Source organism: Phacochoerus africanus, chromosome 14 (genome assembly GCF_016906955.1).
Source record: "Phacochoerus africanus isolate WHEZ1 chromosome 14, ROS_Pafr_v1, whole genome shotgun sequence".
Taxonomy (NCBI): Eukaryota; Metazoa; Chordata; class Mammalia; order Artiodactyla; family Suidae; genus Phacochoerus; species Phacochoerus africanus.
In genome coordinates, this window is record NC_062557.1 from 5,991,528 (window position 1) to 6,000,915 (window position 9,388).

At 50.3% G+C, this 9,388-nt stretch overlaps 1 pseudogene; it reads left to right on the plus strand.

Annotated features, from left to right (window-relative positions):
- Positions 1 to 8,079: 8,079 nt before the first annotated feature.
- Positions 8,080 to 8,994, plus strand: LOC125115000 (40S ribosomal protein S3a-like; annotated as a pseudogene).
- Positions 8,995 to 9,388: the final 394 nt, after the last annotated feature.

Here is a 9,388-nt window from a genome sequence, read left to right on the forward strand (position 1 = left end):
TGGTGTTCAGGCTGGAATTGTAGTTAGAGCCCATTCTGTCCACCCCCAGACCGTCAGCCACCCCTTTTCCTCCTACACAGCCAGCATCACTGCCCTGACTCATCCTGAAGCTGGAAATTACCCACTTCAGGCGTCTGTACCCGATGCCAGCGCCTTCCTGGGGGTGTGATTCTTGCACTGATGGGCAGAGAATTTCCAATGGGAAGTACAAAACAGCACAGTCGGTGGGGGGATGGAGGCCAAGGGGACTGAACCAGGTCTTGGGGGGGCGATTGTTTTGAATGGGACGCATGCAGCAGGCAGTGTGGTGTTGGCAGAGGAGGTGGGAAGGAGCACAGTGTCAGGAGACTGGTTAAGGAGCTCCCGTTGTGGCTCAGTAACCAGACTAGTATCCATGAGGACTCGGGTTCAATCCCTGGCTTCGCCCAGTGGGTTAAGGATCCAGCGTTGCCATGAGCTGTGGTGTATGTAGGTCACAGACATGGCTTGGATCCCGCGTTGTGGTGGCTGTGGTGTAGGCTGGCAGCTGCAGCTCCAATTCAACCCCTGGCCTGAGACTTGCATCAGAGCTGCAGCTGCCAGTCTACACCACGGCCACCGCAACTCGGGATCCAAGCCATGTCTTCGACCTACACCACAGCTCACAGCAACGTCGGATCCTCAACCCACTGAGCGAGGCCAGGGATCGAACCCACAATCTCATGGTTCCTAGTCGGATTTGTTAACCACCGCGCCACGATGGGAACTCCTAGAACATTTTAATCACTTCAGAAAGAAACTGTGCAGGGAGTTCCCCTCGTGGCGCAGCGGAAACGAATCCAAATAGCATCCATGATGATGCAGGTTCGATCCCTGACCTCACTCAGTGGGTTAAGGATCCGACGTTGCTGTGAGCTGTGGTGTAGGTCGAAGACATGCTCGGATCCCGAGTTGCTGTGGCCGTGGTGTAGACCGGCAGCTGCAGCTTTGATTTGACCCCTAGCCTGGGAACTTCCATATGTTGCAGGTGCAGCCCTAAAAAAGAAAAGCGTAGCCATTATCAGGTACTGGCCATTTTCCCCCAGGCCCTCCCAGCCCCTGACAGCCACCAATCTACTTTCTGTCTCTGGATTTGCCTCCTCTGGACATTTCCTATAAATGGGATCATATCACACGTGGCCTTTTGTGGCGGGCTTCTCTTGCTCAGTATTTCCAAGGCTCATCCCTGTGGTGGCAAGAATCGGTACCTCGCTCCTTCTACTGGCCAGATGATAACACTGCCTGGCATGGAGACACCGCATGGCGTTTATCCCTCGGGACAAGGATGGGCATTTGGCTTTGTCTCCACTCTTGGCTGCTGAGAACACTCCCCAGCAAGGCTGTAAGAGACGTCCCCTGAAGGATTTGAAGCAGAGGAGCAGACCGAGCCCTGTTTGGCTAGAACAGTGCAGAAAGGAGCCACGCTGCAGTTGTCCTGGTGAGCAAGGGGGGCGGCAGGGAGAGGAGAGAGGAGCTGGCTGATGTGAGCCACGCAGAGGAGGCCAGGTTGGCCAGACCTGGGGCCAAGAGAAAGGAGGGGTATTTCCATTGCAGTTTATCACAGGGTTTCGAACATGGTTCCCTGTCCTATGCAGTCGGACCTCGTTCAATCCGACGACCTAAGACTCTTGACCTGTTCACCTGAAACTCAGAAAGCGAATGTGAGCCAGGCACTCGGCTCGGGGTGGTGGGTGTGGAGGGGGCCCCAAAGCCCCCTGCCCTGGGTAAGAGCTCACCCACAGTCCCTTAGGGAAGCGGACAGAAGGCAGGGCCGAGCCCTGAGGACTGGACAGGAAAGAGGAGGAAGCAGCAAAAGAGAAGAGGAGGCCAGGGAGGCAGGAGGCAAATCAGGGCCGTGTTGGGGCGGCCGGGTGTCCAGGACGTGCCCCCCAGCCTCCGTCCTGTCTCTTCCCCAGCAGATCCCCGTTGTCCCCAAACTGTCCCACGTGTCTGCCTTCTCTCTTCTGCCGAGAGGCCTTCCCCAGCTGCCCGGTTGCTGGGAGGACAAAGGGCAGGCTCCTGACCCTCAGCCGTGCTGTGAGGTCAGAGAAAGGCAGCTTGGAGTCAGGAGACTCATGGCTTTATTTGGAGCCCTGTGACCTTGGGCAGGGCCCTTAACCTCTGATCCCTTCACCCATCTGCTTAAAACACAAGCCCAGAAGCTCTCGCTCTGGCAAGTGGGATCAGCAGACTCGCCGGAGCGCTGGGATGCAGCCGTGATCCCCCACCTAGCACAGCGGGTTAAGGATCTGGTGTTGCCACAGTAGCAGCAAAGGTTGCATCTGCAACTTGGATCTGGTCCCTGGTCCGGGAACTCCATATGCTGGGGGGGCGGCCAAAAAAGAAAAGAAAAGGGAAAAACCCAAGTTCATGTGGCTCGGTTGGCCTGAGGATCCAGCGGGAGGTCTTACAAGTTATTTAAGGCAATGAGACCAGTGCTGGTCACGACCCTGGCACTCAAGGCCTTTGACAGTCTGAGCCTGGTCCCATTCAACTCTTTGGCCTGGGCGTTCCTGTCATGGCTCAGTGGTTAACGACTCTGACTAGGAACCCTGAGGTTGCAGGTTCGATCCTTGGCCTTGCTCAGTGGGTTCAGGATCTGGCATTGCCGTGAGCTGTGGGGTCGTTTGCAGATGCGGCTCAGATCCCGAGTTGCTGTGGCTGTGGTGTAGGTCGGTGGCTACAGCTCCAATTCGACCCGTAGCCTGGGAACCTCCATATGACGCAGGAGCAGCCAAAGAAATGGCAAAAAGACAAAACAAACAAACAAAAAAAACCTCTTTGGCCTGCATGGTCAAGCCACTCAAGATGGCTATTCTCAGGAGTTCCCGTCGTGGCTCAGTGGTAACGAACCTGACTAGGATCCACCAGGATGTGGGTTCGATCTTGCTCAGTGAGTTAAGGATCTGTCGTTGCCATGAGCTGTCGTGCAGACGCAGCTCGGATCCTGTGTCGCTGTGACTGTGATGTAGGCTGGCGGCTACAGATCCAATTCGACCTTAGCCTGGGAACTTCCGTGTCCCGCATGTGCAGCCCCCCTCCCCCCAAAAAGATGGCTGTTCTCTTGCTCCCGGTGCATCCCCTGCTCCAGCACTGCCTGCTTCACCTGTACACGTGTGACTGACCTTCCTGCCTACTTGCCCCAGGCCCAGCTAGAGATTGTTCTCATTAAAGGGGTGGGAGGGGTGTGCCCTTCTGCTGGTTTCCCTGGCAACTAATGAGCAAACCTGCCACCAAGTCCCCCTATAACTGGGAACCTCCCCTGTGAACCCCCGGGAGCAAAGGCCACTGCCACCACCTCCTGCCTGTCCTCTGCTGTGCACGTGGGGTGTGGCTCCAGGACCTTGCTCCAGACGTGTAAGCTCCCCGACCCTTAAACTGTGGCTGTCTCTGTTGATGGGCTCTTTCTTTGGTTTTGAAACTGGGCCAGCCTAGGGGCTTGGGGGCCTGAAGGGTGCCGCCCGACCGTCTTTTTTTTTTTTATTAATGGCCACATGTGCAAATGGAAGTTCCTGGGCCAGGGATTAAATCTGAGCATAGGTGGCAGCTCCAGCAATGTTGGCGCCTTTAACCCACCGTGCCAGGCTGGGGATTGAACCCACACATCTACAGGGACCCAAGCCACTGGGGTCGGATTCTTAACCCACTGAGTGTGTCCGGCTTTCGCCAGCATCCGCCTTTCTCTCCGATCCAAGGCCAAGCTCGCTCTTGCCCTCTGCTTGTCTGCTAATCCCCAACCCAACATGGGAACTGACCTTACACACCCGCGTCCTCTGGGAAACCTTTCCTGACCAGCTCCCAGTGAACTCTGGCTCCACGGCAGTCCCCGAACCCCAAATGCAGGACGGCTCCTGGACCTGTCCTGGGACACCCCGTCCTGTTTCCACCAAGCCCCGTGCCCTGCCTCAGGGACCTCGTCCCCAGGGGTGGTTGAGCTTCTCTGCAGCCAGGAGCAAGGGTTAGGACCCACACTCTGGGGTGGCCTAGCGCAGGTCACCTCCTATGCTTTTGAGGGTTAGTAACCATATCACAACATCAGTAATATTCAGCAAGTTGCCTTTCGAAGCCAAAGGTCAAGAAACTGAGGTTGGAGTTCCCATTGTGGCTCAGCAAAAATGAATGTGAGTAGCATCCGTGAGGACGCAGGTTCAATCCCTGGCCTCGCTCAGTCGGTCAAGGATCTGGCATCGCCACGAGCTGTGGTATAGGTTGAAGATACGGTTCAGATCCTGAGTTGCTGTGACTGTGGCGTGGGTGCAGCCCCAAAAAGACCAAAAAAAAAAAAAAGAAAGAAACTGAGGTTGTTGGATAAACAAAGTTCTACTCTTACAGCACAGGGAACTTGAAACCAAGCAGGAGCCTGTGGGGCTGCTAGACACGCGAGCCTGTGCCCCCCCATGTTCTTGTTTTTAGGGAATAAGCTGCAGCCTCCATGACCTTCCAAACTGCAGGTTCAAACAGTTGCTCATTAGGGAAGGGAGGGGATGCAGAGATGGGGGGGGGGTGTCAAGAAACAATAGTGCAGCCTTGGCGCAGGGTCCTGGCCCCTCATCAAGGAAGATATGTAACATTATCTGAAGGAGTTCCCGTTGTGGCTCAGCAGCCACCAACCCCACTAGTATCCATGAGGATGTGGGTTCCATCCCCGGCCTCACTCGGTGGGTAAAGGATCCAGTGTTGCCATGAGCTGTGGTGTAGGTCGCAGATGTGGCTCCGATCTGACGTTGCTACGTCTGTGGCGGAGGCCAGTAGCTGTAGCTCCGACTCAACCCCTAGCCTGGGAACCTCCATATGCCTTGGGTGCGGCCCTAAAAAAAAAACCCCACCAAATATATATGAAAAAGAATGTAAATATATATATATATAACTGAATCCCTTGCTATACAGCAGAAATTAATGCAATACTGTAAATCACCTATACCTCAATAAATTTATTTATTTGTTTTGCTTTTTAGGGCCACACCCAGGCATATGGAGGTTCCCAGACTAGGGGTCCAATCAGAGCTATAGCCGCCGGCCTGCCCCACAGCCACAGCAACACAGGATCCTTCCCCACTGGGCAAGGCCAGGGATCGAACCCTCATCCTCATGGATACTAGTGGGGTTCATTACTGCTGAGCCACGATGAGAACTCTTAAAATAAATTTTTGAAAAATAAAACTTAGGAGTTCCCATCGTGGCGCAGTAGTTAACAAACCTCCATATGCCGCGGGAGCGGCCCAAGAAATAGCAAAAAGACCAAAAAAAAAAAAAAACTCAAATAAACCAATGGGACCTAATCAAACTGACAAGCTTTTGCACAGCAAAGGAAGCCAAAAAGAAAACAAAAAGTCAACTTACAGAATGGGAGAAAATAGTTTCAAATGATGCAATGGACAGGGGCTTAATCTCTAGAATATACAAGCAACTTATACAACTCAACAGCAAAAAAGCCAACCACCCAATGGAAAAATGGGCAAAAGACCTGAATAGACTGTTCTCCAAGGAAGTTATACAGATGGCCAACAAGCACATGAAAAAAATGCTCAGTATCCCTTATTATTGGAGAAATGCAAATCAAAACTACCATGAGATACCACCTCACTCCAGTCAGAATGGCCATCATTAATAAGTCCACAAATAACCAGTGCTGGAGGGGGTGTGGAGAAAAGGGGACCCTCCTGCATCGTTGGCAGGAATGTAAGCTGGTACAGCCACTACACAGAACAGTATGGAGGTACCTTAGAAATCTATACATTGAACTACCATATGACCCAGCAGTCCCACTCTTGGGCATATTTTATATCCAGACAAAACTTTCCTTAAAAAAGACACATACACCCACATGTTCATTGCAGCTCTACTCACAATAGCCAAGACATGGAAACAAGCCAAATGTCCATCGACAGACGATTGGATTAGGAAGATGTGGTATATATACACAATGGAGTACTACTCATCCATAAAAAATAACGACATAATGCCATTTACAGCAACATGGATGGAACTTGAGACTCCCATACTGAATGAAATAAGTCAGAAAGAGAAAGATAAATACCATATAATATATAAATACCTTATAACTGGAATCTAATATATGGCATAAATGAACTTTCCACAGAAAAGAAAATCATAGACTTGGAGAATAGACTTGTGGCTGCTGGGGAGGAGAGAGAGGGAGTGGGAGGGATCGGGAGCTTGGGGTTAACGGATGCAAACTATTGCTCTTGGAAGGGATTTACAATGAGATCCTGCTGTGTAGCACTGAGAACTATGTCTAGATACTTACATTGCAACACAACAACGGGAGGAAAAATTATGTATACACGTATGTCTAACTTGGTCCCCATGCTGTACAGCAGAAAAAAAAAATAAATTTTAAAAATTAAAAAATTAAAAATAAAACTTAGGGAATTCTCACTGGCATTGCAAAAGCTGTGACACAGGTCAAAGCTACAGCTGGGATTTGATCCCTGACCTGGAAACTCCCATATGCAGCAGGCACAGCCAAAAAAAGAAAGAAACTTAGGCTGATAAAAGAAACTGAGGATTGGGAGTTCCCATCATGGCGCAGTGGTTAAAGAATCCGACTGGGAACCATGAGGTTTTGGGTTCGATCCCTGGCCTTGTTCAGTGGGTTAAGGATCCCGTGTTGCCATGAGCTGTGGTGTAGGTCACAGACATGGCTTGGATCCTGCGTTGCTGTTGCTCTGGTGTAGGTCAGCAGCTACAGCTCCAATTAGACCCCTGGCCTTGGAACCTCCATATGCCGCAGGAGCGGCCCAAGAAATGACAAAAAGACAAAGAAAGAAAGAAAGAGAGAGAGAGAAAGAAAAGAAAGGAAGGAAGGAAGGAAGAAACTGAGGATTGCTCAGGACCGTGTGGGTTAATCAATGCCAGCTCCCACACCCGGTAATTCAACCTGAGTCCAGCCCACTCCTAGTCAACCCTATGCCCACACACAACTCTTGTTCTTATTGAGAGCAAAAGAATTCATCCTTTTCACTTTTTAATATTTAAATCTTGGATCCATTTAAAGCTTATCCTGGTGATGAGTGAGCACTTGGATTTTTTTAATTTCCGTGTGGCTACCCACTTGTTCAGTCAGTATTTATTAAAAGATCCATTGTCACAGTTCCCGTCGTGGCTCATTGGTTAACGAACCCGACTAGCATCCATGAGGACTTGGGTTCCATCCCTGGCTTCACTCAGTGGGATCAAGGATCTGGTGTTGCCGTGAGCTGTGGTGTAGGTCACAGATATGGCTCAGATCTGGCATTGCTGTGACTGTGGTGTAGGCCCTCGGCTACAGCTCCAATTCGACCCCTAGCCTGGGAACCTCCATGTGCTGAGGGTGTGGCGCTAAAAAGACAAAAAAATAAAATAAAAACTAAAAAAAATAAAAGATCCATGGTCAGCTCTCAGATTCAAGAGGATGCATTTTATACACTGAGGTTGCCTGTGGCAGGGACCTGTCTCGGCTTCTGTCCCTTCGCTCTGTCTGTCTGTCCAGGAGCCTGTGCTCCTTTGCCGGCTGATTCATGAGGCTTCACAGCAGGTCAAGACATCAGGTCAGGTTGTTCCTTCCCAACTGCCCTCCCTCCTCAGTGTGTCCTGGTCTTCTTGCTTGTTTGTTTTCAATGTAAACTTTAGAATCAGCATGTCTAGTTCCAGAAGAAAAAAAAAAATGCCTCTGGCTGTTTTTATCTGGAGGATGTTCAACTTATAAGCTACCTTCGGAAGAATGGGTATCTTTCCGAGGCTGAGCATGTCTTTCCAGTTTCACGTGGGAATGTTTCAAAGGTTTCCTCCTGGAGGTTTTGCATGTTTCTTGTTATGTTTATTCTCAGATATTGTATCTGATTTGTTGATATTTTATGTTTCTTGGTTTTTGGGGTTGGTTTGTTTCTTATTTTTTGCTTTTTTGTGGTTTTTTTAGGGCCGCACCTGTAGCATATGGAAGATCCCTGGCTAGGGGTCACATCAGAGCTACAGCTGCCAGCCCACGCCAGAGCCACAGCAACTTGGGATCCCAGCCACATCTACGACCTACACCACAGCTCATGGCAAGAACAAGGGCCTATGAAAGGCGGCAAAAAGGGAGCCAAGAAGAAAGTGGTTGACCCATTTTCTAAGAAAGATCGGTCCAATGGGAAAGCACCAGCTACGGTCAATATCAGAAATAATGGGAGTTCCCGTTGTGGCGCAGCAGAAATGAATCTGACTGGCATCCATGAGGATGCAGGTTCGATCCCTGGCCTCGCTCAGTGGGTTAAGGGTTCGGCATTGCTGTGGCTGTGGTGTACGCCGACACTTGCAGCTCCGATTCAACCCCTAGCCTGGGACCTTCCATATGCTGCCAGTGCGGCCCTAAAAAGGCAAAAAAAAAAAAAAAAAAAAGGAATTGGGAAAACACAAGTCATGAGAACTCAAGGAAACAAAATCACATCTGATGACCTCAAGGGTCGTGTGTCTGAGCCTTGCTGGTCTGCAGAATGATGACGTTGCATTTAGAAAATTCAAGCTGATCACTGAGGATGTTCGGGGCAAAAACTGCCCGACCGAGTTCCACGACTGACGCTCATGCTGATAACAAGGCTACCGGTGGTTATTTGCTTCGTCTATTCTGTGTGGGTTTTACTACAAAACGCCCCACGGTCCAGCACCATCAAGTCCGCCAAATCCAGAAGAAGATGATGGAAATCGTGACTCAGAGGTGCCAACAAAGGACTTGGAGGAGGCGGTCAATAAACCGATTCCTGACCGCACCGGAAAGGACGCAGAAGAGGCTCACCAGTCTGTGTATCCGCCCCGTGCCGTGCTGTCTTTGTTAGAAAAGCGAAAATGCTAAGGAGCCCCAGTTTGAATTAGGAAACCTCACGGAGCGACATGGCGAATGGAAGCAGTTCTGGAAAAGCGACTGGGGATGAGGAGGAGACAGGTGCTCGAGTCAAACGAGCTGATGGATCTGAGCCCCCAGTCCAAGAATCTGTTTAAAATTCATACCTTTAATGGTGACACATAAAAGATCTTACTTGTGATGTTTAAAAATAAATAAACAAATAAATAAATCTCATGTTTAAACCTTGCAACCAGGCATGGTCCGAGAACATTCTAGAACCGCCTGTACTGGTAGCAGGCAGACAAAATTAATTTACTGAGTAAATGGTTGAGGCTGAGAGATGGACGTGCTATCTTAGATGCGATGCTTACCTACTCCTACAATGAAGGCTGTATAAATCTGTTCAAAAATCTCCTTTTTTGGGTCTCTTTAGGGCCACATCTACAGTTCCCAGGCGAGTGGTTGAATCGGAGCTGCAGCTGCCACCTTACGCCACAGCCACAGCAATGCCAGATCCGAGCCATATCTGTGACCTACACCACAGCTCAT